The sequence below is a fragment of the Lethenteron reissneri genome, chromosome 42, assembly GCF_015708825.2.
Source record: "Lethenteron reissneri isolate LAM-NWPU_2019-01 chromosome 42, ASM1570882v1, whole genome shotgun sequence".
Lineage (NCBI taxonomy): Eukaryota > Metazoa > Chordata > Hyperoartia > Petromyzontiformes > Petromyzontidae > Lethenteron > Lethenteron reissneri.
In genome coordinates, this window is record NC_083820.1 from 9007192 (window position 1) to 9032427 (window position 25236).

A 25236-nucleotide genomic window follows, 5' to 3' on the forward strand; every position below is an offset into this window, starting at 1 on the left:
ACCTTTCTCCACTGGGCCCAGTGGGGGCATCATCGTCGTGCCACGCACTCGGCACCGGCAGCGCAGAGGTCGCAATCAGGTACCCGATACCCGTACCCTACCCGATACCCGGCTATCCGTACCCGACCGGGTGCGGGTACGGGTACCCGTTTGCGACCCTGGTGCAGCCGGGTACGGGTAGGCCGTGAGTCACTGGTGAGTCACCGTTTGTCACTCATTTCGGGTAGGGTACGGGTAGGGAACGGGTACAGGTACCCATTTGCGACCCTGGTGCGGCCGGGTACAGGTACTGGTAAGACGCTGTCTCCCCGACAGACCTGGTCTTCACCTGATGACGGCTGCTTGCGTTGTGGCCGAAACGTCGTGAGAATTATTTTATTATGTGTTATTTTATTATTTTTATTGTTTCCATTCTACGTGACTTTACCGAAAGAGCCAAGAAGATGAATCAAAACCCGTTTGCGACCTCTGCCGCAGCGGCGCTGGTGGCGGCGCGGCAGGAGGACGACACAGGTGCGGAACGGAAGCCGGCCCCTCGCGCCGACCGTCCGTGGATCCCACGAGCGCAACAACAACAACAACAACGGACGAGGTGCCATGGTGACGGTTGACCGAGCGCTCAATCACCGGGCGTTGTGTAAATACACCTGCCCCCCCCCACCACCGCCACCGCCGCCGCTGCCGCCACCGGCGAGGTCCATAGCTCTCATTTAGCGTCTCTCAGTTTTCCGCACGAGCCAGGCATTTAATTACGCAGAGCCTCCGCTATTTCTGTTAATTCCAAGCCGCTTACGGTCGGTGACCCTCGTCGTGCCAGGCGTTTTGATTTACCGCATTTTTGGCGGCCAAATGTGTTGCGAATTCTTTCGCGGTGTGCGCTCATTCCCGTTCCGTGATTTTGACAATTAATCATTTTTTTATTGAGCAAAGCCTGCAGAGTGAGCTGGCGCGGTGTTGGTGAGCGCTCACTCGGGGGAGGGGGGGGCGGTTGTGTGACCCTGGTGCTTGGAACTCTACATGCCCCCCCTCCCCCACATACGCTCTCAGAGTTCAGAGGTCAGAGTATGCGAGGGATGAATATCACATCTTTTTTTAATTGCACTATTTTTTTATTATGATTTCGGATCTTTTAAAAATATTTAGATTTTCTGATAATTTAAATTATGCACTCAATTAACATGTCCTCGTGCCACTTGAAGTGATGTCCTCTGATGACACCAATTTTGGCTTGAAAAGCACGCACGTTCAAAACAATTTTTGAATAGATTTTAAAACGCTTTCGAAGTTAATTAGCAATATCGACGTCACCGTCTTAGCCACGCAATGGCCAGATTACAAATAAATAAAGAAAAACTCAACATATCCGTCAGTAAAACTGTGGTCTTACAAAGAAAACATAATAGGCATGCAAGGTTTCGGAAAATAGCCCCTCTTTACAGCACATTAACGGCTAACCAGGTCGGTGGCGAGATGTTAACTACCTCACCTGGTACGCAGGAGGCCGTGGGTTCGATCCCGACCCTGATATCTGTATATTTGAAGTTTGAAACTTTCTCCCCATGGTCGTGTGGAATTTTCTCCGGTTCTGCCCTCCACATTTAGAAACATGCATTTAGAGTTTTTGGCTGCTATACATTTCCACATGATAAGCCACTTCATTGAGCTTCTGAAAAAGAGTTAGACAGCTCGGTGGGGCCTTACCTGGTGAAAAAAAAAGCGATCACAGGGCAAACCCTTTGATCTCTTTGGCCGGCTTTGCACGAAGCATCAAATGCTTCAAGTGGCTGTGCGCGCTAATGATCACAGCGCGGCAGCTATCCCTATTTGAAGCGCGTCGGTAGGAGACGAACGCGGCCGCTCGCGTTTGCGAATAAAGGAGGCGCGCTGTGCATCTTCGGCGATTGAAGTTTGCGAAGTGCGAACCTGCGGAGCGTTTTTCAAAGTCGGTCATTTTTTTTTTTTACCCTGCGGCGTTCGTGAAACTCCCTCTTTGCAGTTGTCGTTGCCGCCCGCTGTTCCGTGCGCGTTCACAGCGGAACCTGCGGGTGGCTAAGAAACCGCTATTTTGAGAAGGCGCCTGTTGTCTCGTTAAGTAGAACGGGCCGCGCCTGCGTGAGCGATGATACCGCTCGTGCCACTCAAACGCGATGCCGAGGCTTTCGTTGTCTGCCAGCAGGAACATCACTTTGAGCTCGGAGTTCGGAGCACTGAGCCAAGCACCGCGAATGCCCTGGGTTTGAATCCAGCCGGAGCCTGTGATTGAACAGAGTTTCACGTGTTCAGGTATGGAGAGTTGAAGGTTTCAGCCCTCTTACCAGTGACTGCACACACACACACACGTAAAAACCCACCACATAACATTTCGTTCTGCACTGAATTTGACAAAATTCTTGCTCTAAGAACTTAGCAAAATATCGCTTTGACTGACGTGCGATGAACACGAACCTCAGTGGTTGAGTGGAAAGGGAGGTGCTGCCCCCCACTGTGTGGGTCAAAGGTCACTTGAAATGATCTCGGCGGTGGCTCTGTGGTATCCACTTCTGTGGGCTGTTCCGAATGGAGACCTGGTCAACAGGACGTGACACCGATAACACAATCAGGATAATATTGGGATAACACATATGTGTAAAAAGTGTTACTTATCGGCGGCAGCAGCGAGATGTGTCGCGGCAACGAGCAGAGAGGGCAGCACTTTCGTCCATCAAGTTCCCGTTTGAACTCATGTACCCCCCCCTCAACCCCTCCGCCCCTCCCCCCCACGTCCGAGTCACCGATTGCGAAAGAAACAGCTGGTGACTGATAAGCGACGGCCGCTCACTCGGCGCGTCCGTGGCAGCAACGGCTATGCGGTGAACGCCCGCACCGCCCGGCACGAGCCTCAAGATGTTTAGGCAATTAACTGTGGTGCCGTGCCTCCGCCATAAAGTCACCGTAATCCTACACCTCGTTGTGGCACGTTAAAAAAAACATTTTCAAGTCGCCCCCGTATATACGAGAGAGAGAGGGGAGAAAAAACAAAACAAACCAAAACAAACATAAAACGGCGCATATTTTGGGCGTTATAAAATGGGAGGCGTGAACTCATGGGTTGTTGTAACCCGAGGAGTTTGCCTCCTGCTTGTGGTCCGCCAAGGCGGGCAGTGAGGTCATGGTGTGTTCATACGGGGCTTTGTGTCCGCGGCTTCAGCCGGCGGTCGCGACGGCACGGTCCAAGTTTAGCGAAAATTTCGAGAAGTTGCTCGCAAGTTAAAGTCACGTGCGGCAACATCGACATCTTCTGAGACGCTACTGCGGGAGCATGCCCGCCGGTGAGACGCAGCGCCTTCGTGATGGCCTCACGCTACGGTTGCTCTCGGCAATGGTGCGATCGTCGTACAGCCATCGATGTGGCTGTATGGCTTTTGTCTAAATCAGGAAATTTGTTAGTAATTCTTCAGATTATCTTGCATATTGCACGGGCATAATATGACTTTGAAACCCCCCGCCCACCTCCTACGCATTCCACAAGTAGTGACTAATCCCATATCTGCATTTCCCATAAATATGCAAAATTCCTCTTGATATGCAAATTATTTTGTCAAGGCGCTCTTCCCCCTCCAACCCAGCTTAAATATACGCTCCAAGCCTGGTAGTGTTTCATTCAGACGCTGTCTTTCCGACAGACCTGTTCTTCACCTGAGGACGGCTGCTTGTGTTGTGGCCGAAACGTCGTGAGAATTATTTAATAATGTTTAATTTTGTATTATTTTATTATTTCCCTTCTATGTGACTTTACCGAAAGAACCAAGAAGATGAATCCCTGCCGTCACGAAAGCTTTAAATCGAAATTCTTCAGATTGTTGTCAAATTTGGACCACATCTCCGGTACTCAATGGCCTACCAGAATCAGAATCGTTTATTTATCCTTAGTTAGACTTATTCAGGCTGGAGGAATACCCTTGCTGACTGACCATATTGGACATTTGTTCAAAAGAGCTTCATAGCTCATCGAATTCCACCGGTCTAAATAATGATTTTGATTTTAATACCCTTCTTCAAATGACATCACATGATCTTTAACGTCCACACTGAAATAGACGGTGTGTGTGTATATTTTTTTTATTCTGGTTAATACATACTGCAGTGTTTTTTATGTATCTGTATACATACTGCAGTATTAACCGGGGCCGCCACTGGGCTCGGACTCTGAAACCTGTTGAAACGAGCGGCAAAACTGCGCGACTGCTCGACCCGTGCTGCCAAATCGTAGAGTTCTCATAAAAAAAATCCCAAGCCACGGTTACTCCACACCACGCTCTTTTCCAAAGAAAAAAAACCCACCAGACGACATGAATAGAACACGCCCCTCGCTGCGAGCCGCTTTCACTCGGGATTTGGCTGCCTTTGATTGGTTTACAAACGCAGATCAGACGAGGATTGCGTTCGTTTTTCGCTCGCCGAGGCAAACGGATGAAAGCACCTCGTTGCGATTTTTTTCTAAGGGCCGCAGGAGAGAGCGGCTGATTTTCTCTTCACCCGATTAGCGACGCGCGTATTTCACTTCGTGAGATATTTATACTCGCACCTCCGCTGCGAACACCCGGTAGGGCACGCAAACGTCGGGCCGGGGTGGCACGTGCTTGGGAATGTTGGCTCTCTCGTGCTCTCTCAACGTAGCTACTCGCACGACGTGCCCGAGTCGTGGGCGCAACGCTCGTTCGCAGAGGTCCGCGGTTCGAATCCAGCAGCCACCCTGATTAATACTGCGGCTGTAATAACCATAATGGTGATAAATAATAATTATAATACTCCGCACCGTCTGCTTCGTGAGTCATTCGCAAGAGCAGGTTCGTGGCGACGACAGTGTACAAGTTGGCCACGTTCTAAAGTTACGCCACAAATCGCTGTATTGGAGGTATACACACGTATGTATGTGTGTACGTTGAACTTCTTTCGCACGATACGTAGCCAACCGTGCTAATCGGAGGTGCGATGAGCACACAGCAGCAAGCATCACCCCCTACTGGAGGTTATAATGCCCCAGGTCACGTCTCGCAAATGAGACTCACTCCTGGTCCCCTCGTGTTCCCACCTGGTTAAACAAAATAAATGTGAAATTTTAAAGTGACTGGCATTGTGAGCTAACCCCCCCCGCCTCTCCTTAGCTGCCCTCCCAACAAAGCCCGTGTCCCTTCCCCTGTTGTTAAAGTTTCAATGGACACGTGTGCATTTTCATTTCCTCTGCTGCTCTGCAAATGCAAATCGTGCCGCCATCATCCGTGTCGTGTCCCTGGATTACATTTATTTTATTAGTATGTAAAAATCCCAAAATGGCTAAACTTATCTTACGAACAAATCACCTGGAAAGCGTCCAATCTCGCTATTGCCTGGAAAACTAAGCTGGGTTAAGTCTGGACAGTGGTTGGATGGGCCACCGCAATGCATGGCAGGTGCTATAGGCTGCCACGAGGGCTTACGCGGCGGGCAGCAGAGGGCAGCGAAGTCCACTGTTGATATTGTACGCGGTGCTTCAAAACTGTCAAGATGTCACAGTCAAATCCAGTTGTGGTTGGGGGGTGCGATGGGGGGGCAGGGGGGGAGGTAAAGCAAGAACGCGGAAAATTCAAAGTATTTGACCATGAAACGTACGTATGTATGTTGAACTTCTTCTGCGCCGTACGTAGAAAATCCGTGCCGATTGGAGGCATGTTCTGTGTACCTGTGTGGAATTTGACAACTTATTTGGCGAGTGGGGTGCGTCTACATATTGCGTGTGTGTGCCAGGGAAGCGCACTGCGACACGAAGCTGGTGACCCGAGTTCGATTCCTGCTCATGGCCATCATCTGTGACGCTTATCTCAGCCAGTCCGAGGTCTCCACTAGGTCGATTCAGCCTCAAATTAGTACCTGGTGTGGTATGTTAACACATCGCCACTTGGGAGACAAAGGCGGCCGGGCGTTGTGCTGGCCACCCACCCCGTCATGTGCTGTGCCGGCCTTTATCGGTGCTGGCTAAGGCCCCTTGCCTCAAAATTGTAAAGCTATCCGGGGGATCTTTGTCTTTGTGTGTGTAATGTTAGTCAGTGTGGTTTTGGGTGAGTGTGCACGTTTAGTTGTGTGTAATGCAGTGAGTGTGGTGTGAGTGGGTGAGTGTACTATTGTGTGTGATGTTAGTGAGTGTGGTGTGAGTGGGTGAGTGTACGTATTGTGTGTGACGTTAGTGAGTGTGGTGTGAGCGGGTGAGTGTACTTATTGTGTGTAACATCATTGAGTGTGGTGTGAGCGGGTGAGTGTACGTATTGTGTGTAACGTCAGTGGACGTGGTGTGAACGGGTGAGTGTACGTGTGAGGGTCGCTAGCCCCCGAGATCCCTCCCTCGATAATGCTAACGGCCGGGCTAGCATCATCAATCGCCCCCCCGCTGCTAAGCGAACCGCTGCTAAGTTCCTCACCCATGGTGTGGGAGACGTCGCCCGAGGATTCCCCTCCACCGCGGGTCCGCGTAGCAGGCATGGTTAATTACGTACGCGCACACCCACACACACAGCTCTGCACGGCACTCACTCTTGCGCCGCTCTGCGCCGCGCTGGCCGCTCACGTTACAATCGCGCACCTGGGGTACGCCGATTTCGCACGACGAGAGCTTATGCATACACCGTACCACACGCGTTCACACTTATAACACGGGATCACACGAGCACACGCAAGCGGGGCACGCGCCGACACAACGACTCAAGTTGCCGCCGCCGTGCGCGCGAGATAAACCGTACAACAATGCGCAGCCGATTACGCGCTCGAGCCGCGGGGCTGGGGGTCAGGAACTCACCACCGCGCCGCACTTTACGCACGTAACGAGCACAAAGCTAACCGCTTCACTGCGCACCGGGGTTTCGCACACACGAGCGGGGTGCACGCCGACACGACGACTCGTCCCCTCCCGCACTCGCGCGTGCACGTCAACACAAGTATCGTGCAAGGACGATTCTCCTCTCACACGGCTGCGTAGGCACGCCAACACACAAAAGTGCTCTCCCCGGGCGTTAACACACACACCTCCGTACCCGCACCATCGTACAGAGACCACGGCCTTTACGCATACAACGACCACACACCCGCGAATGCAGTGCACGCTAATACCACGTTCAAAAACACCCAACAACACGGTTTTGTTACTACGCTCGAGATTTTATTAACCCTTGTTAACCCACCGAGCCACCCGTGTGTGTGTACGAGCCAGCAAGGCGCTTCCAACCCACTCTCTAGTGGCGTGCAGCCCTATTCTATGCTGCGCTCTCTGTTACACCGCTTCCCTACTCGTCCTTACCCCGAACTCACCTTCTCCTACGGATCCTACTCTCCGCTCTGAGGTGTTGTAAGGCGCGTAATACGATACCGTCTGTAGTCCTAGGTGACCTTGCGGTGCTCAGGTCGTCCTGCAGACGATCCTGCGGCTCGCCCGATGACTCCCTCGTCGTTGACCCCGTCTCACTACTGCAGAAGAAGAGAGTTCCCCACTGCCCCTGCGTTTTCTTTTAAACTATCCACATCAAAGGCTAGGCGCCCTCGTCCCGACCGCCTTGGTCTCTCGACCAATCCTGAGCCTAGGATTTCCCGCCCTTTTGCGATCCCGCCGGCCTTTGACCTTTTGGCTAATCAGCAGCCAGCCCCGGGTCCTGATCCTAGCTATCTGCCTTGCCGACCCGTGTTTGTGTCCATATGCGTTTCTAACTGCGGGGCTCTCTGAGCTCGCCGTGGTCGTGCGATCTCAAATCCGCCCACGGCGCCGCAGTGTTACTTAGCCTGGGAAGGGTCCTGTCCAATTCCCTGGCCCTGAGAAACCGTGGGGTAACCCCCCGAGGGGGCCCTCGGGTGAAAACTCAGGGTAGGTGACCCGACCACAAGGCCCTACATGGGTGCGGGTGCGTGCTTATGTGGGGGGGGGGGTGATGGGGGGCAGTGCAGTGGTGGAAGCCGGGCGGCTCCCTGGCTCGGCAGAGCGGCCCCGTCGTTGTGGCACCACATAGCCCCCCGGGGTGCCAGTCCCCGTCCCGGGTTGACTGGAGCACCTCGCCTGGGTTGCCCCAACGAGGTATCGCCGCGGGGTCTGCGGGATTCGCCCGGCCCTTGTGGCTGGCCTCGGGGGTGGCGGCTCCGTCTCCTGGGGCTCCGGCGGTGGTCTCCTCCTCCATTCCAACGGCTCCCCTCGGCCTCAGGCACCTTCGGGCTGGGGAACAAACTCAGAAGCGGTGGGGTTTAAGGGTCGCCGGCCTCGTCGCCCCCGGCCCCGCCCGGGGCCCCTCGGAGCCCGGGGCTCCGTGGGGCCCATATACTGCGCGAGGCCCCCGGGCACGGGGGGTGAGGGGACCCCGGGGTTTTGGGGTACTTGGACGGCGGGGCTCCCCCCCTCGGGGGCGGCTCGCCACGGCTTCAGTCGGCGGATGTTGACCACCATCTCCCGGCCCCTCTCTCCTCCCTGAATCAGCACCGTCCATGGTGAGATCTGCCGTCTCACAATCCAGGGTCCTCGCCAGTAGGTGGTCAGCTTCCCCACCTGTCCGGCACCGACGCGGGGAGTGTACAGCCACACCTCGGAGCCCGCAGTGTAGAAAGGGGGCTCCATACGGGGTCGGGCGCCCTGCTCTTGCCGCTGGTGCGCGGCCTCTCCGTGCGGGTAGGCTCGGCCCCTGGCCCCTCGCAGGGTTTCCAGCAAGTGCTCCACGGGGTGGCTCCCTTCCTCCCGTTGCGGCGGAAGGACACCGAACAGCAGATCTGCGGGCAGGCGAGACTCGCGACCAAACATTATTAGGAACGGGGTCTGTCCTGTAGATGTGTGAACGGCGGTGGTGTAGGCGAACAGGGCATAGGGAAGGTGTTCGTCCCAGTCCTGTTGATTCGCGGCCGCCATGCGTTTCAGCTTCCCGGCCAGAGTCTGGTTCATCCTCTCTACCATCCCGTTCGCCTGGGGGTGATACGCCGTGGTTCGGTCCTTCTGGATCCCGAACTCTCGGCACAGCGCCTGAAATAGTTCGGCCTCGAATTCACTACCCTGGTCGGTAATGACTCGTTCGGGGATCCCGCACTTAAGTACGTAGTTTTCCACGAAGGCCCGGGCCACTACGAGGGCTGTTTTATCCGGGATAGCCACCGCCACGGGGTAGCGGGTGAAGTACTCCACCGCTACGAGAATATATCGGTTGCCCCGGTGGGATCGTGGAAAGGGCCCCTGCAGGTCGATTTCGACCAACTGATTCGTCCGACTGACTCGGAACGGCCTCAGGGGTACCTGGTACCTCGCCGGCTTTTGCCCACACTGCTGACAGGCCCGGCAGCCCTGCACCCAGGCGGCCACATCTTGCGCCAATTTAGGCCAGAGATACTGGCGACGCAGAGTCTCCCGGGTGCGCCGTTCCCCATCATGGCCCCCGAGCGGGTGGTCGTGTACCAGTCGTAGTAGTTGGGGTCGCACATGGGCGGGAACGCAGATGCACCCCGGCTGCCCAGCGTCGGCCAGTTCCCTCACCACCCCGTTTTCTACACACAACCGGGCATACAAACCGCTCCAGGGCCCTGGTAGTGCATCCTTCTTCTCTCGCAGTGCCGCCTCCACCGCCGCCAGATCCAGATCTCGCTGCTGGGTCTGTCTCAGCTGCTCGTCGTTTAGGCCCGGGAAGGCGCAGCCGACGTCCTCCTGGATCCGTCCGATCGGGTCCCGAGCCGCGGGTCCCGTGTTTGCCGGGCGGTCGACGGGATCCTCAGTGCCACCTGTGAGGGTCTCTGTGGCGCACACTGCACTCTCTCTCGCTGGGGGGGGGGTCAGTGGCCGCGGCCTCTCGGGGGTCCGTTGCCCGCCGGCAGCGTCCCCCGTGAAACACGGGCAGGCCTCCTCCGCCCTCGTCTCGGCGTACACCGTGGGTCGCCTCGACAAGGCGTCCGCATTTGCATGCGTCCGGCCAGCCCGATACTCGATTTGCAGGTTGTACTCCTGCAACTGCGCCAACCACCGGGCCATCTGCCCCCGCGGCTCCTTGAATGTAAGAAGAAACTGCAGAGCATAATGGTCAGTGCGTACGCGACATCTCCTGCCGTACAAATACGGCCGGAACTGTTTGCATGCGAAAATCACGGCGTACAACTTTTGGCGGGTCACGCAATAGTTCAGCTCGGCCCCACTCAAGGTCCGGCTGGCGTACGCGATGACTCGTTCCGTCCCATCCTGTACCTGTGACAACACCGCGCCCAGCCCGCTGCTGCAGGCGTCGGTGTCCAAAATAAAATCGGTGGTAAAATCGGGGAAAGCGAGGGTGGGGGCGTGGGTGAGGTGGTCTTTGAGAGTGGTGAAGGCCGTCTGGCAGGCCCCCGTCCACTGATAGGGGTGCTTAGGGGAGGTGAGTTGGGTGAGGGGGCGTGCAATCTCGCTGAATCCCTTTACAAATCGACGATAATAGGTGGCGAGCCCCAAAAATGATCTGATCTCCGTCAGATTCCTTGGCCGTGGCCACTCCACTACGGCGCGTACCTTTTCCGGATCGGTGTGCACGCCTGCCTCGCTGACGCGATGCCCGAGGTACCCCACCTCGCGTTGTGCGATGTAACACTTACGTGGCTTGAGCTTGAGATGAGCCGCTCGCAGTCGCTGGAACACCTCTCGAAGCCTGGACCAATGCTCAGACAAAGATCTACTGAACACTATCACATCGTCCAAGTAAATCAGGCACTGTTCCCACTGCAAGCCCCGCATCACCAACTCCATCAACCGCTGGAACGTCGCGGGCGCGTTAGTGAGTCCGAACGGCAACACTCGAATCTCAAACAGGCCCATCGGGGTGGTGAATGCTGTTTTTGGCCGATCCTCCTCCGTCATCTCCACCTGCCAGTAACCGGACGCCAGATCGAGGGTGGAAAAATACCGCGCTCCTGCGAGACTGTCGAAGGTGTCGTCGATGCGGGGTATGGGGAAGGCATCGCCGAGCGTGACTGCATTTAGTTTACGGTAATCGACGCAGAACCGGGTTGACCCATCCTTTTTTGTTACTAGTACCACCGGGGCTGACCAGGGGCTCGCCGAGGGCTGAATTATGTTATCGCGAAGCATGTCCCCAACTGCCTCTTTGATTTGGGCGCGTTCGGGTGCGCCCACTCGGTACGCAGGGAGTTTGATGGGTCGGGCTGCACCGGTGTCAATTTGGTACTTAACAAGATCGGTCCGACCCACGTCCGAGTCGTGTTCACTGAATACGTCGGCATACTCCCGCAGTAACTCGCGCAGCCGATCGGCCTCTCCCTTAGGTAAATCCGCCCATGGTACATGTAACGCGTCGAGCAGGGGAACGACCTCGGCTCGGGGAGTCGGGCCGACTCGCCAGGCCAGGTCCTGGTCACCCTCAGGACGCCCGGGGTCCTCAGCCCAGAGTGCGAACACCGAGTCGTTAGAGTGGCGTGCGTGCAGAGGGTGTACGGTGGCTATCGGGGTGCGCCGTCGCAGTATCGCTGGGGTATTGTGGGGGTTAAACATCCGCATAAACAATCGGTCCCCATCTGCGTTTACCAACGTGGCGGATCCCACTATCCCATACCGTTTTGCTAACTCCGGGTGAGGAGTTAGCATTACCTCTCCTGATGGTCGGAGCGCGGGGTCGGTGGGGGATGTAGCCACCGGCACCAGCATCTCGGTGAGCGGGCCGATGGTGACTGTCGTCGCCAGGATAGCGGCCACAGGTGCGAAGCGGGGGCGCGTCGGTTCTCGTCCCAAGAACGGTATCCGCTCGCCGTTGCTCTCCATGGTGGCGCATCGCTGGCGGGGTTGCACGTTGAGTCCCAGCCGTTCTAAGAGGTCGGTACCTGCGATACACTCGTGACACAACGCACTCAACATGTAGAACTCCTGGGTGCACACCTGGCTGCCTATACGGACCTCTAGGGTGGCTCTCCCCAGCAGCCCCATTCCGGCTCCGCTCGCAGTGTGCAGCGCGCGGTCCGGGGCCTGCAGGTGACGCACGTCGACCCCGATCGCGCTGCAGTGCGCTGCACTCACGAGCGAGGCCACCGCCCCCGTGTCCAGCAGGATTCGGGTACGCACTCCGTTTACCTCCCCTTCCACCAGCGACGTGGCCCCCGTGATCCCCGCCACCAGCTCCCGTAGCCAGTCGCCAGGAGTCACCGTTTCTGTGGGCGTTGTTGCTGGAACCTGTGTGGAGATCACTCGCTCGCCATTATTCTCATTATCGTCTATTTGTATCGGGACCGCGTCGATTGCACCCCTAGTTGGTCCGCTCTCTAGGGGGCGTTGGAGTTTAACCCCCGCGTCTGTCTAGCTCGGGTGATTTCCGGACAATCTCTCACTAGATGCCCTCGGCGATCGCACATATAACATGCCCGGGGAGGGGGGGCGGCTCCTTAGCGGGTCCCCTGTCCGCTCCCTCTCCCAGTACGCAGTTGTCCCAAATCGGACTCTAATTGGGACACCCTCCCGGCTAGTCCCCCTACTGTCGAGCGTAGTTCACCCATCTCAGACTGGAGGGTCTTCATATTTTTATTTGCTTCCTCGCGTACCTGGGTTACCCTCTCACCTACTTGGTTTACCTTGTTGTCTATCTGGGTTACCTGGCCAGAGACATCCTTTATACCCGTTTGTATACCGGCAACCCATCCCGGGGTTGTCTCGCGGGACACTGGAGGCTCTCTTTCCCGGCCCCTTACCGTCCTCGCGAGCTCCTGTTCCTCCTCCTCGTCTTCCGAGAGCAGGCTCGCAATGGCGCGCTCTCGTCCCAGCCCCCAGAGCTGCGCGCGTTCGCTGTGAATTCTTTCACACTTACGTGCGCGCTCGACAAGGGTGTTAAAGGGAAGACGTGGGCAGCTCATGTCTGGCTGCCACCACGCCGTGCGAGACAGGTACCGCTGGATTTTCTCGGCGGCCAGTTCCTCAATAACATCAGTTGCGTACCCCGGGCGTGCGATCTTTGTTAACTCGCGCACATCCTCGGCGTAATCACGTAGATCTTCGCCAGGTTGGCGACGGCGCGCCTCTAAGGCCGAATTTGCTTCCTCCTCGTCACGCGTGCCAAAACGCTGATCGAGTCGGCGCATCAGCTCCTCTAGCTGTGTCTGTGCGCTCGCGGGTAACGATTCTACAAAATCGGCTGCCCGCCGATCAAGATTCATATTAAGTTGACGTACTGCCTGCGCGTCCGTCCATCCATTAATTTCCTTGGCCCCTAAGAGATTGCGGGCGAATGCCTTCCACGAAGGGGCCCCCCGGCCGGTAAATATTAGTCTTATTTTAGCGTGAGGTAACGCGGGGGTCCGTACCGATTCCGACACCAATTTGTGAGGGTCGCTAGCCCCCGAGATCCCTCCCTCGATAATGCTAACGGCCGGGCTAGCATCATCAATCGCCCCCCCGCTGCTAAGCGAACCGCTGCTAAGTTCCTCACACATGGTGTGGGAGACGTCGCCCGAGGATTCCCCTCCACCGCGGGTCCGCGTAGCAGGCATGGTTAATTACGTACGCGCACACCCACACACACAGCTCTGCACGGCACTCACTCTTGCGCCGCTCTGCGCCGCGCTGGCCGCTCACGTTACAATCGCGCACCTGGGGTACGCCGATTTCGCACGACGAGAGCTTATGCATACACCGTACCACACGCGTTCACACTTATAACACGGGATCACACGAGCACACGCAAGCGGGGCACGCGCCGACACAACGACTCAAGTTGCCGCCGCCGTGCGCGCGAGATAAACCGTACAACAATGCGCAGCCGATTACGCGCTCGAGCCGCGGGGCTGGGGGTCAGGAACTCACCACCGCGCCGCACTTTACGCACGTAACGAGCACAAAGCTAACCGCTTCACTGCGCACCGGGATTTCGCACACACGAGCGGGGTGCACGCCGACACGACGACTCGTCCCCTCCCGCACTCGCGCGTGCACGTCAACACAAGTATCGTGCAAGGACGATTCTCCTCTCACACGGCTGCGTAGGCACGCCAACACACAAAAGTGCTCTCCCCGGGCGTTAACACACACACCTCCGTACCCGCACCATCGTACAGAGACCACGGCCTTTACGCATACAACGACCACACACCCGCGAATGCAGTGCACGCTAATACCACGTTCAAAAACACCCAACAACACGGTTTTGTTACTACGCTCGAGATTTTATTAACCCTTGTTAACCCACCGAGCCACCCGTGTGTGTGTACGAGCCAGCAAGGCGCTTCCAACCCACTCTCTAGTGGCGTGCAGCCCTATTCTATGCTGCGCTCTCTGTTACACCGCTTTCCTACTCGTCCTTACCCCGAACTCACCTTCTCCTACGGATCCTACTCTCCGCTCTGAGGTGTTGTAAGGCGCGTAATACGATACCGTCTGTAGTCCTAGGTGACCTTGCGGCGCTCAGGTCGTCCTGCAGACGATCCTGCGGCTCGCCCGATGACTCCCTCGTCGTTGACCCCGTCTCACTACTGCAGAAGAAGAGAGTTCCCCACTGCCCCTGCGTTTTCTTTTAAACTATCCACATCAAAGGCTAGGCGCCCTCGTCCCGACCGCCTTGGTCTCTCGACCAATCCTGAGCCTAGGATTTCCCGCCCTTTTGCGATCCCGCCGGCCTTTGACCTTTTGGCTAATCAGCAGCCAGCCCCGGGTCCTGATCCTAGCTATCTGCCTTGCCGACCCGTGTTTGTGTTTGTATGCGTTTCTAACTGCGGGGCTCTCTGAGCTCGCCGTGGTCGTGCGATCTCAAATCCGCCCACGGCGCCGCAGTGTTACTTAGCCTGGGAAGGGTCCTGTCCAATTCCCTGGCCCTGAGAAACCGTGGGGTAACCCCCCGAGGGGGCCCTCGGGTGAAAACTCAGGGTAGGTGACCCGACCACAAGGCCCTACGTGGGTGCGGGTGCGTGCTTATGTGGGGGGGGGTGATGGGGGGCAGTGCAGTGGTGGAAGCCGGGCGGCTCCCTGGCTCGGCAGAGCGGCCCCGTCGTTGTGGCACCACATACGTATTGTGTGTAACGTCAGTGAGTGTGGTGTGAGCGGGTGAGTGTACGTATTGTGTGTAACGTCAGTGAGTGTGGTGTGAGCGGGTGAGTGTACGTATTGTGTGTAACGTCAGTGAGTGTGGTGTGAGCGGGTGAGTGTGTGTACACCCGTGTGGCATGTCACCTGTGGAGTGCCGGGCAAGGCGGCTTGGCACACCTGTAACCCACCGCCCACCGCTTTAAGCCCCAGCCCAGCTGACCTTCAAACCCCGTCAAAGCTAATCGGACGTCTTTCGAAAACCCTTCAACGACTTAGCGGGGCAATTCTGATTTTAAGACTTCGGTATGCGGCGAAAAAATGGGTTTAAAGTGTCGGAATACTCGAGACTCGGGCGTTATTATTTCAGCTGCTCCGGCCCCATTGAGCTGAGCAGCTCTGTTACAGGGACGACCACAGTCCGTGATGGTCGGCTGTAGATGCAGCTAGAGGACACACCAGGGTGGAGGGAATGTGCAAACTAACAAGAGCAAAAAAAAACTAAAAATATTTACACTAAACATGCCGCGGTTGGTTTGGCAGCTCATGGGGTTGATGTGTGCGGCGGTGTGGGTGTGCAGTGTTGGTGTGCGGTGTTGGTGTGTAGGGCGTTGTGGGTGTGCGGTGTAGTGTTGTTGTGCTGTGTTGGTGTGTAGGGCCCTGTGGGTGTGCGGTGTTGGTGTGCGCTGTTGGTGTGCGATGTTGGTGTGTGGGGCAGTGTTGGTGTGCCATGTGGTGTGCGATGTTGGTGTGCGATGTGGGTGTGTGGGGCGGTGTGGGTGTGCAGTGTTGGTGTGCGGTGTTGGTGTGTAGGGCGCTGTGGGTGTGCGGTGTAGTGTTGTTGTGCTGTGTTGGTGTGTAGGGCCCTGTGGGTGTGCGGTGTTGGTGTGCGCTGTTGGTGTGCGATGTTGGTGTGTGGGGCAGTGTTGGTGTGCCATGTGGTGTGCGATGTTGGTGTGCGATGTGGGTGTGTGGGGCGGTGTGGGTGTGCAGTGTTGGTGTGCGGTGTTGGTGTGTAGGGCGCTGTGGGTGTGCGGTGTAGTGTTGTTGTGCTGTGTTGGTGTGTAGGGCCCTGTGGGTGTGCGGTGTTGGTGTGCACTGTTGGTGTGCGATGTTGGTGTGTGGGGCAGTGTTGGTGTGCCATGTGGTGTGCGATGTTGGTGTGCGATGTGGGTGTGTGGGGCGGTGTGGGTGTGCAGTGTTGGTGTGCGGTGTTGGTGTGTAGGGCGCTGTGGGTGTGCGGTGTAGTGTTGTTGTGCTGTGTTGGTGTGTAGGGCCCTGTGGGTGTGCGGTGTTGGTGTGCGCTGTTGGTGTGCGATGTTGGTGTGTGGGGCAGTGTTGGTGTGCCATGTGGTGTGCGATGTTGGTGTGCGATGTGGGTGTGTGGGGCGGTGTGGGTGTGCAGTGTGGGTGTGCGGAGTTGGTGTGCGGTGCGGTATGAACGATTCCTGACCTTCCTGCCGCTCACATTCCCGCGGCCCACGTGTGCGCTGACCTCACAGCCACGCCGGGGGTTCGTGCCAAGCGCCGGCTCTCACCCACCCACCCACTCACGCTCGCTCGTCCATTCACACGAAAGCATGCACCTCTGAAAATCTCATATTTCATCATCATCACCATTGTCATTCTCAGCCATGATCAATACACTGCTGGATGAAGGCCTCCACAAGCCGTCGTCATCGCTCACGATCCTGCGGTGAATTAACCCACCCAGCGTCCTGCTCTGCACACGCGCTGATTTGATCATTCCGTCTCCACGGAGCACGTCCCCTCAGGCGAGTTCCATCCCTTGGCTGCCACTCCGTTAATATTCTTGGCCATTGGTCATCGTGACGCGTCCTGTTCACCGAGCCCACTGACTCTTCTGAACGGTTTGATGTCATCGATTTCCGTACGTTCTCGAATCCATGCATTCCTCTTTAATGTTTCTCGTAAAATTCCAAGTGCAGGAAGCGCCTCTCCACGCTTCCTTGTTCACCTGTCAGTTTCTGTTCCATTATTCTACTTTTATAACACCGTGTTTCTGAACCATACGGCACGCACGGCGGGTAGTAAGCATGTAGGATGTAAAAGCTTTCTTCTTTAGGCAAAAACAAAACTGAAGACATTTCTTGGTAACAGTGGCCTTAATAAATATATATATATGATCGGTGACCTTTCGGGCAATGGTTTTTCGTGACAGCGCGTACTAATGTATCGTGTTCATTGTGCTTGTGCATGCACTACAACAGCAGCAACACGCGTTGCAGGGTATTTGGCCTGCTACGAGACATTTCCACGTGATGGGGCACTTCATTGAGCGATCATTTGTGGTGGCCAGGTCGCTTCTGAAAGAGAGCCATTAGCTCAGCGGACCTTACCTGGTTAAAATAAAAATAGTTTTCGTTTCTGCACAGTGTGGAGATGCAGCTAAGGACGAGTCAGCTTTGCTTTGCCCGCCGTTACAATTGTGAGCTGCATTGGTGCGGTTTTCAATTCAAAAATCCCCAACTTTGTTCACATATTGTATGGGTTTAAAAACAAAAAAAACACCCTCCATTATATGTCGGACATGGTACATCGACCGCTATCTTACTTTTCGTTTAAAAATAAATAAAAGCGGAGCACACGCGCCAACAACCGTGCGGCCTTAAATGAACAAACAATATGTAGAATCTCGATTTAAAGCTTTCGTGACTGCAGGGATTCATCTTCTTGGTTATTTCGGTAAAGTCACGTAGAAGGGAAATAATAAACTAATAAAAATAAAACATAATAAAATAATTCTCACGACGTTTCGACTGCTTGCGTTGTGGCCGAAACGTCGTGAGAATTATTGTATTATGTTTTATTTTTATTATTTTATTATTTCCCTTCTACGTGACTTTACCGAAAGAACCAAGAAGAATATGTAGAATCGCTCATGTTTCGGGCCACAGCCCTTCTTCACAGCACGAAAATAAAGAGGTCGGAATGAAGAGTGGCTAATTAGAGCTGGAGACTGCTCGCCTATATTGAAATATAATAATATTAAACCCTATATTGAAATACGACAATATTAAACCCTATATTGATATACGATAATATTAGACCCTATATTGAAATATAATAATATTAAACCAAAGCAAAATCTGGAGGTTGTGCCTGGCACCATGGGGCCTGTGGAGAATTCCATTTTAAAAATGTTTTCTGATGACGGGCATACGAATAATTACCAGATTTGAAGCTTTCGTGACTGCAAGGATTCATATTCTTGGGTTTTTTCGGTAAAGTCACGTAGGTAAAAAATATAACTAAAATAATCATAAAAATCACGACGTTTCGGAGGCAACACAAGCCTCCGTCTTCAGGTGGAACCGTCACAGCACGCTAGCTTACTTGATACAGCGAGCGTGCTGTGACGGTTTCACCTGAAGACGGAGGCTTGTGTTGCCTCCGAAACGTCATGATTTTTATTTTTATTTTATTTTAATTTTTTACCTACGTGACTTTACCGAAAAAACCCAAGAATACGAATAATTACAAGTTCATCGTCTGTGAGACGATTTCGCCACTGGGATGGTTGATGGACATCCGCCCTGCCAGAGTGCCAAACGGATGTATTTGTCTCTGGACGTTACGCCGATAACACGATCGGGATGAAGGTGGGAGAAACGACAATACAAATACAAATTGTCGGCATGTCTTTACTGAGTGGGTAGTTATCGGCTAATCGCAAATCCTCTCGCTGGCCGTGAGCTCTGCTCCATGCCGAGCCACGGCATTCAGATGGCACGGCAGTTGGCAGTGCGATGATTGTCAATTTGACCTCTGTTCAGTCCACTACACTGGGTTCAATTGTTTTTGCTTGTTTACTTTGACACAACCACTCTATAACTTTGACCCCCCGTCCAGTACGCTATGCTGTTGATATGTCGCGTTTGGTTTTCTCGACTTCCGTTGTTTTTCCGGAGCTCTCCGCTGTGTTTTCTCAGTCACGATATTTTTCCACGTTTTTTCTATAAACATTATTATTATTGTCCTCAATGGTGTTATCTGTGTATACTCGATTACACTACTTGCCTGATTTTGTCAGCTGTTTATTGTTTTGTTCCAATAACATTGTGGATTCGGTGCCTTTCTCTGCAGGCTTATCTGCGTGTTCTTCCACTATAATATTGTTTTTTATGCTCTTTCAACCCAGTGTTTATTTAACACAATTTTTCCAATAACAAAATAAATAAGCAGTGTCTCCTTCATACATCTATCTCTCCACATACAAAAAAAATATGTTAACGTATATCTCACGCATCCCATCATCCTTCTGGAAGTGCATAATTTCAACAGGATCGATTCAGGACGAGCAAAAGTCTTAACTGGTTTCGGCTTGCAGAGTCTCATCAGCAGTCGGGTTTGCTTGAATGATTCTGGTAAACTGCCGATCTTACTGGCAGAATTCATCAGCCTCTTTATTGGCTTTCCTAGACCAGCATTATCAAACGGCATTTGTTTAACAAGCTTGACTCCGCTGATGAGATCCAAAAGGTCAAAACCCGTTGATATTGTGTGCTTGCTTATAACAATATTGGTCTGCAAAGGCGAAAGGCTGATGGATTACAACACGATTTGTGTGTATCTATGTTGAACTCCTTTCGCGCCGTACAAAGTCAACCGTGCTCACGGAAGGTGCATGGGGACACTGAACTGCAGTTACGCTGATAATTCCCTGTCTTGGTTAAGATTGCATGCGTTAATAAATGACATCATCATCATTATTATTATTATCATATCTTGCGTATCTTTGCCTGCTTATAATAATACAATTCATAACGCGCGCAAATTTGCGGATGTAACGGCCGCAACTCAGATGCACGGAGTCAAACTCAGAGTCACTCGAAAGCGTGGTTGTAGAGGTGAGTTTTTAAGTGTCTCTTGAAGGAGACGCGTTGATGTGATGATGCCAATGTGCAGAGGGATAGCGTTCCAGACTGTTGGGGCTGCCACCGAGATAACTGTTGATAATGTTGATGGATTCAATAAGTTTCGATTTAAAGCTTCCGTGACTGCAGGGATTCATCTTCTTGGTTCTTTAGGTACGTGACTTTACCTAAAGAACCAAGAAGATGGATCCAATAAGCTCTCAGAAGAGGCCCCTTACACCACATTTACAGTCAATATGGAAGGTTTGATTTGCTTGAAAATCCTTTGTTTTGAAAGATCCTGTTCACATTCTTTTTTTCAATGCCACTGCGGCTGGGGCATCACAGCCTGGGTTATTGCATCACAATCCTGGATTCCTGCCAATGTCCCCACATGGCATTATATAACGGGACTCTGTTTTGTTGTGTGTGTGTGTCATGCAGTATTTTGTGTAATTAATTCTGTCCTTAATGCAGTTTTTTTTGGGTTAGATCGCATAATTATATAAATGTGTCGTTAAACCCGCCACCACCCGACACAGCCGATTAGTAAGGTTTGTCACGTAAACAGAACGTGCCAATTCGTCACTAGTACAGCACACCGGTGTGTTGGAGAGCCAAGCCACAACATTTACAAACTGAGGACGACGTTTCGCCAATAATTACAACTAGCTTCATCAGGCTACACAGCAGGGAATATCAGCGTAACTCCAGTTCAGTGCCCCCATGCACCTCCGGTGGGCACGGTTGACTTTGTACAGCGCGAAAGGAGTTCAACATAGATACATAGATAGGTAGATGTGACCGATTGGCACGTTCTGTTTACGTGACAAACATTACTAATTGGCTGTGTCGGGTGGTTCCGAGTTTAACGACACATTTATACGTTTACGCGATTTAAAAAAAAAACATGTATTATGGATGGTATTGGTCGCGAAAGCCTACGTGTTAAATTAAATCAGTAATTATTCGGAGAGTGGCAGAATGTATTTCATGCAAAGAAGCAGCCTCTTGCTCATTAAGGGAACCTGTCTGGGGCTTGGATCTTCTTCAGTCCGGCCTGGGTTGCCCCGGTGGCCTGTATCCAAGGGTTAGAGATGTCTTATACCCACTGTGCATTCAATGTACATTGCATAACTCTTCCACGAGATTTACGGTACACATTTAACGTTGCTAATTGACGAATTTCCGTCTGACACATCCCGTTAGCAACGGGCACCTTTGCCCACACTTGCTCCCGCCCGCCGGCTCCTGGGGGATGGGGGCGATTTGGGGGGGGGGGGGATGGGGGTAGGGGGCAGTGTGTGTAGGGGGCAGGCGCGCGGTGTCATTGACGGTCAGTGCGCACGCAGTGACGACACACTGGTCTACAGTCAAAATGCTTTCCGAAATAAATGTGGTCCAACTTTGCGAATTCTGGGTCACCGAGAATGAAAATGATGCTTAAAATTATTGATTGGATCTAGTTTTCAAGATATGCTACTGGTTCCGTATGTACGACCCTTGACTTGGGAATGGCGGAGGATAAGTGAGTTATAAACGTTTACGGTTCGAGTCCAGTGGCCGCTACGATTATATTCGTAGCGGCCACTGGATTCGAACCGTAAACGTCTGCAGCAATCGACGAACGCGTTCCCACCGGGCTGCGTCAACGTCCCCACGAGGGCTGCGAGGGATGGCAACCACTTGGTGGGGGGAGGCCTTCATCCAGCAGTGGATTGATCATAGCTGATGATCATGATGGGTTTTATCCACCCGGTGCTCCGCTCATTGTCCTCACCGTCACTCCTCGGCCCTCCGTTGCTGTTGGAGGGCGACTGCTTCCAGCTGCCCAGAAGCGTCCTTCACGAGCCCCCTCCTCCGGCCCAAGACAAAGATCCCCCGTATAGCCTGAACAGACTTTTGGGGCAAGTGCTGTTAGCGAGCACTTATGAAGGCCGATACGGGGTTGGGTAGCCAGCACCACGCCCGGCTCCCGAGCCGCGATGTTTACACATAGCACCGGGTACTCATTTGAGGCTGAGTCGACCTAGGGAAGGCCCAGGACCGGTTCAGATAATCGCCACTGGCATTGGCCGTGTGCGGGAATCGAACTGGTGTGGTCTGGTTCAGAGAACAGCACGCTCACCGCTAACGTTCCCAAGCACTACACACACACAAACGCGCACAGATGTAACTCGATAAATCAGCGGCTAATCCTCGCCCCTGTCTCGCGGGCTGTAAATCGTCTGCAGCGAGCAGCCTGATCAGCCCCGCGTGTCTGAGCGGGCGGTTATGGATTGGCGATCTGAGCACCCAGGATGGGGTGATCTGAGCACCCAGGATGGGGCGATCTGAGCACCCAGGATGGGGCAACCTGAGCAGTGTGTTCCGTTCCGTTTGGCACCAACGCATACACGGAATAAGGGCAAAGATCTCCCCCTATAGTCTTAACAGACTGTTGGGGCAAGTGCTGTTAGCTGCCACCTATGAAGGCCGGCACGGCACACGAGGGGGTGGGTGGCCAGCACCACGCCCGGCCGCCTTTGTCTCGCACGTGGCGATGTTTACACACTGCACCAGGTTCTAATTTCCGGCTGAGTCGACCTACGGGAGGCCCATGATTCATTCAGGTAATCATCACTAGTGTTGGCCGTGAGTGGGAATCGAACTTGGGTCTAAGGGTTTTAAGCACAGCGCGCTAACTGTTGCACCACACACTCCCCACAATCTCACACATGCATCACACTCACACACATCAAAGATACAGTTCACCCATATAGCCTACACAGGATTATTGGGCAAATGCTGTTAGCGAGAACACACGCACGCATACGTGTCACGGTGGGGAGAAGCGCGCCACGGTGGTGAGATGTTAACTACCTCGCCTGGTATACAGGAGGTCGTGGGTTTGATCCCGAATCTGACGCCTGCTGTATATTTGGAGTTTGCGTGTCTCTCTCTCTCTCATCATCATCACGGTGGGTAGGAGATGTTAACTACCTCGCCTGGTATGCAGGAGGTCGTGGGTTCGATCCCGAACCTGACGCCTGCTGCTGTATATTTGGAGTTTATGTGTCTCCCTCCCTCACCGTGGTCGCGTGAATTTTTCTCCGCGTCCTCCGGTTTTTCCCCTCCACATTTATTTGTCTGCTATAAATTTTCACACGATAAGCCACTTCGTTGAGCTGTTATTTGTGGCCAGGTCGCTTCTAGAAAAGAGATATATCGCTCAGTGGGCCTTCCCTGGTAACAAAAACATAGTTACATTGTGTCACATGTGCACAAATCTGTCAAGCACACACGCATTATATCACGAGCACACACCTTGCTCAATTGCCTAGAATCCACCCGTCAACCAGATTAGGGGGGACATCTGTAGAAATGAAAGAGAAAGAAACGCGGTGAATGTACAGTGCATCATAATTGTAGGATATGTTGCCACTGAAAGGCAGATACAAAACTTATGCACTCCCAAAAGGAAGATTTGCGTGACGGATGAGAAGTGTAAAGACATACTTTGTTTTTTTTCTTCCTCCATGTCGTGGGATCGATGTGGGAAGAAGCAGGCATTGCGAACTGTTGCCGCGAACACCGATTTCGTTTCCGATTCTTTGTTTTATTTTTCAACAGGAACCATCGGTGCGCGGAGGAGCTCATCGAAGCCGCCACGAGACAGGGTCAACCCGGAGAGCGTCTGGGTGCTGCCACCTTGCGAGGACCTCGAGACCAGAGGTCGCAAACGGGTTTTGTTTCCTTACCGTACCCGGCCGCACCAGGGTCGCAAATGGGTACTCGTACTCGGCCGCACCAGGGTCGCAAACGGCTACCCGTACCCGTACCCGGCCGGGTACGGGTATCGGGTACCCGGTGGCGACCTCTGCTCGAGATTCCTCTTGAAGGCCCCGTGCGATGCCTCCACCACCACCACCACCACGGGCAGCCTGCCTACTCCTCCAGCAGCTCACCCACCAACCCCACCACCTTTAACAACAACACCACCGCCCATACCAACCACATCACCACCAACAAACTCACAACCACTCTCACAACTCCTGTCAACCCCGCCTACCCCTACCAATACCACAACCCTTGCCAACTCCACCACCCCTACCAATACCACCACCCGTAGCAACACCGCTACCACTTCCATCCCCACCACCCCTACGATCATCACCACCCTCACCAACACCATCACCACAGCCCCCCCCCCCTACTAACATGACCTCCCCTGCCACCCAGTGGCGGCTGGTGATATTTATTTTTGGGGGGGCGCATTTTTTTTATTTTATTGAGGGGGGCAAATAAATATAAAGCAGTACCAAAAACCATTTTGACTACTTTAATATAAATTTTGATGATCTTTATTTACATTTCAGACCAAAAGAAGTACCAAAAAGTATGTTTCCTACTTGAACATAAATGTTTCTCTTTTATATACATTTCAGACCAAAGTACCAAAAAGCATGTTTCCTACTTGAACATAAATGTTTCTCTTTTATATACATTTCAGACCAAAGTACCAAAAAGCATGTTTCCTACTTGAACATAAATGTTTCTCTTTTATATACATTTCAGACCAAAGTACCAAAAAGCATGTTTCCTACTTGAACATAAATGTTTCTCTTTTATATACATTTCAGACCCAAGTACCAAAAAGCATGTTTCCTACTTGAACATAAAAACGTTAGTTTCATGCTATTATCAATATGGCTGCGGCTACTTTCATGACGTTTGCATTTGTCAGAGAGATGTTTGAGGTCTCTTACCCCCGTCGTTGTCCACAAAACTTCAGTGCCGACACTTTGAAATAAAAGACAGGGAAAACAAAAAAGAGAATTGCTAACATCACATCCAGCCAGCCACCTCCGTTTCTCATAACAAGCGCGGGTGAAGCTTCGTGTGTAGCTTCGTCCTCTGTCACTGGCCTGCTGCTGGATTTGTAAATCGGGTTGGTCCGGTCCGAGATCCTTTATCTTTTTTATTTCTTCCAGCGAAAGCCTTGTGAAAGGGTTTTTTTGTAAATAAATTACAGAATTTGGATGAACTGCTGCCATTGTTTACACAAAAAATTTGATCAGCCTAGCAAGTGTCAAAGTGGTGTCGCCTGCGCACTCGCAGTAGTGGCCCAGAGCGTAAATTTGAATGACAGGTGACGAGAACCAATCAGATTGGATAAAATAACATGTATCCAATTCTGATTGGCCAGGGACGCAACGACTTGCGCCCCGAAGAGAATCTTTAAGAAACCAATTAGAGACCAGCTTCAGGTCACATGCTGTCCGAAAATTTAAAGTCTCACATAGACATCCATTTGTCCGGCGCCCCGCATGAAACACATTGAAAAACATAGAAAATAGTTGACCGATTAAAGCCAGTTTTTAT

General features: G+C 53.1%; 2 long non-coding RNA genes across 3 annotated transcripts; one reads left to right on the forward strand and one right to left on the reverse strand.

The window, feature by feature from the left end:
* Nucleotides 1-7568, reverse strand: LOC133352914 (uncharacterized). Of its 2 annotated transcripts, none has more exons than XR_009756311.1 (3): nt 7315-7568; nt 2446-2564; nt 1-2321 (listed from the first exon to the last, which is right to left on the reverse strand). It is a non-coding gene; the product is annotated as an uncharacterized LOC133352914 (long non-coding RNA). The 2 variants fall into 2 exon arrangements; XR_009756310.1 differs by having other exon boundaries at nt 5629-7568.
* LOC133352911 (uncharacterized) lies at nt 554-25236 on the forward strand. Its single transcript, XR_009756307.1, has 3 exons — nt 554-637; nt 2174-2283; nt 23485-25236. It is a non-coding gene; the product is annotated as an uncharacterized LOC133352911 (long non-coding RNA).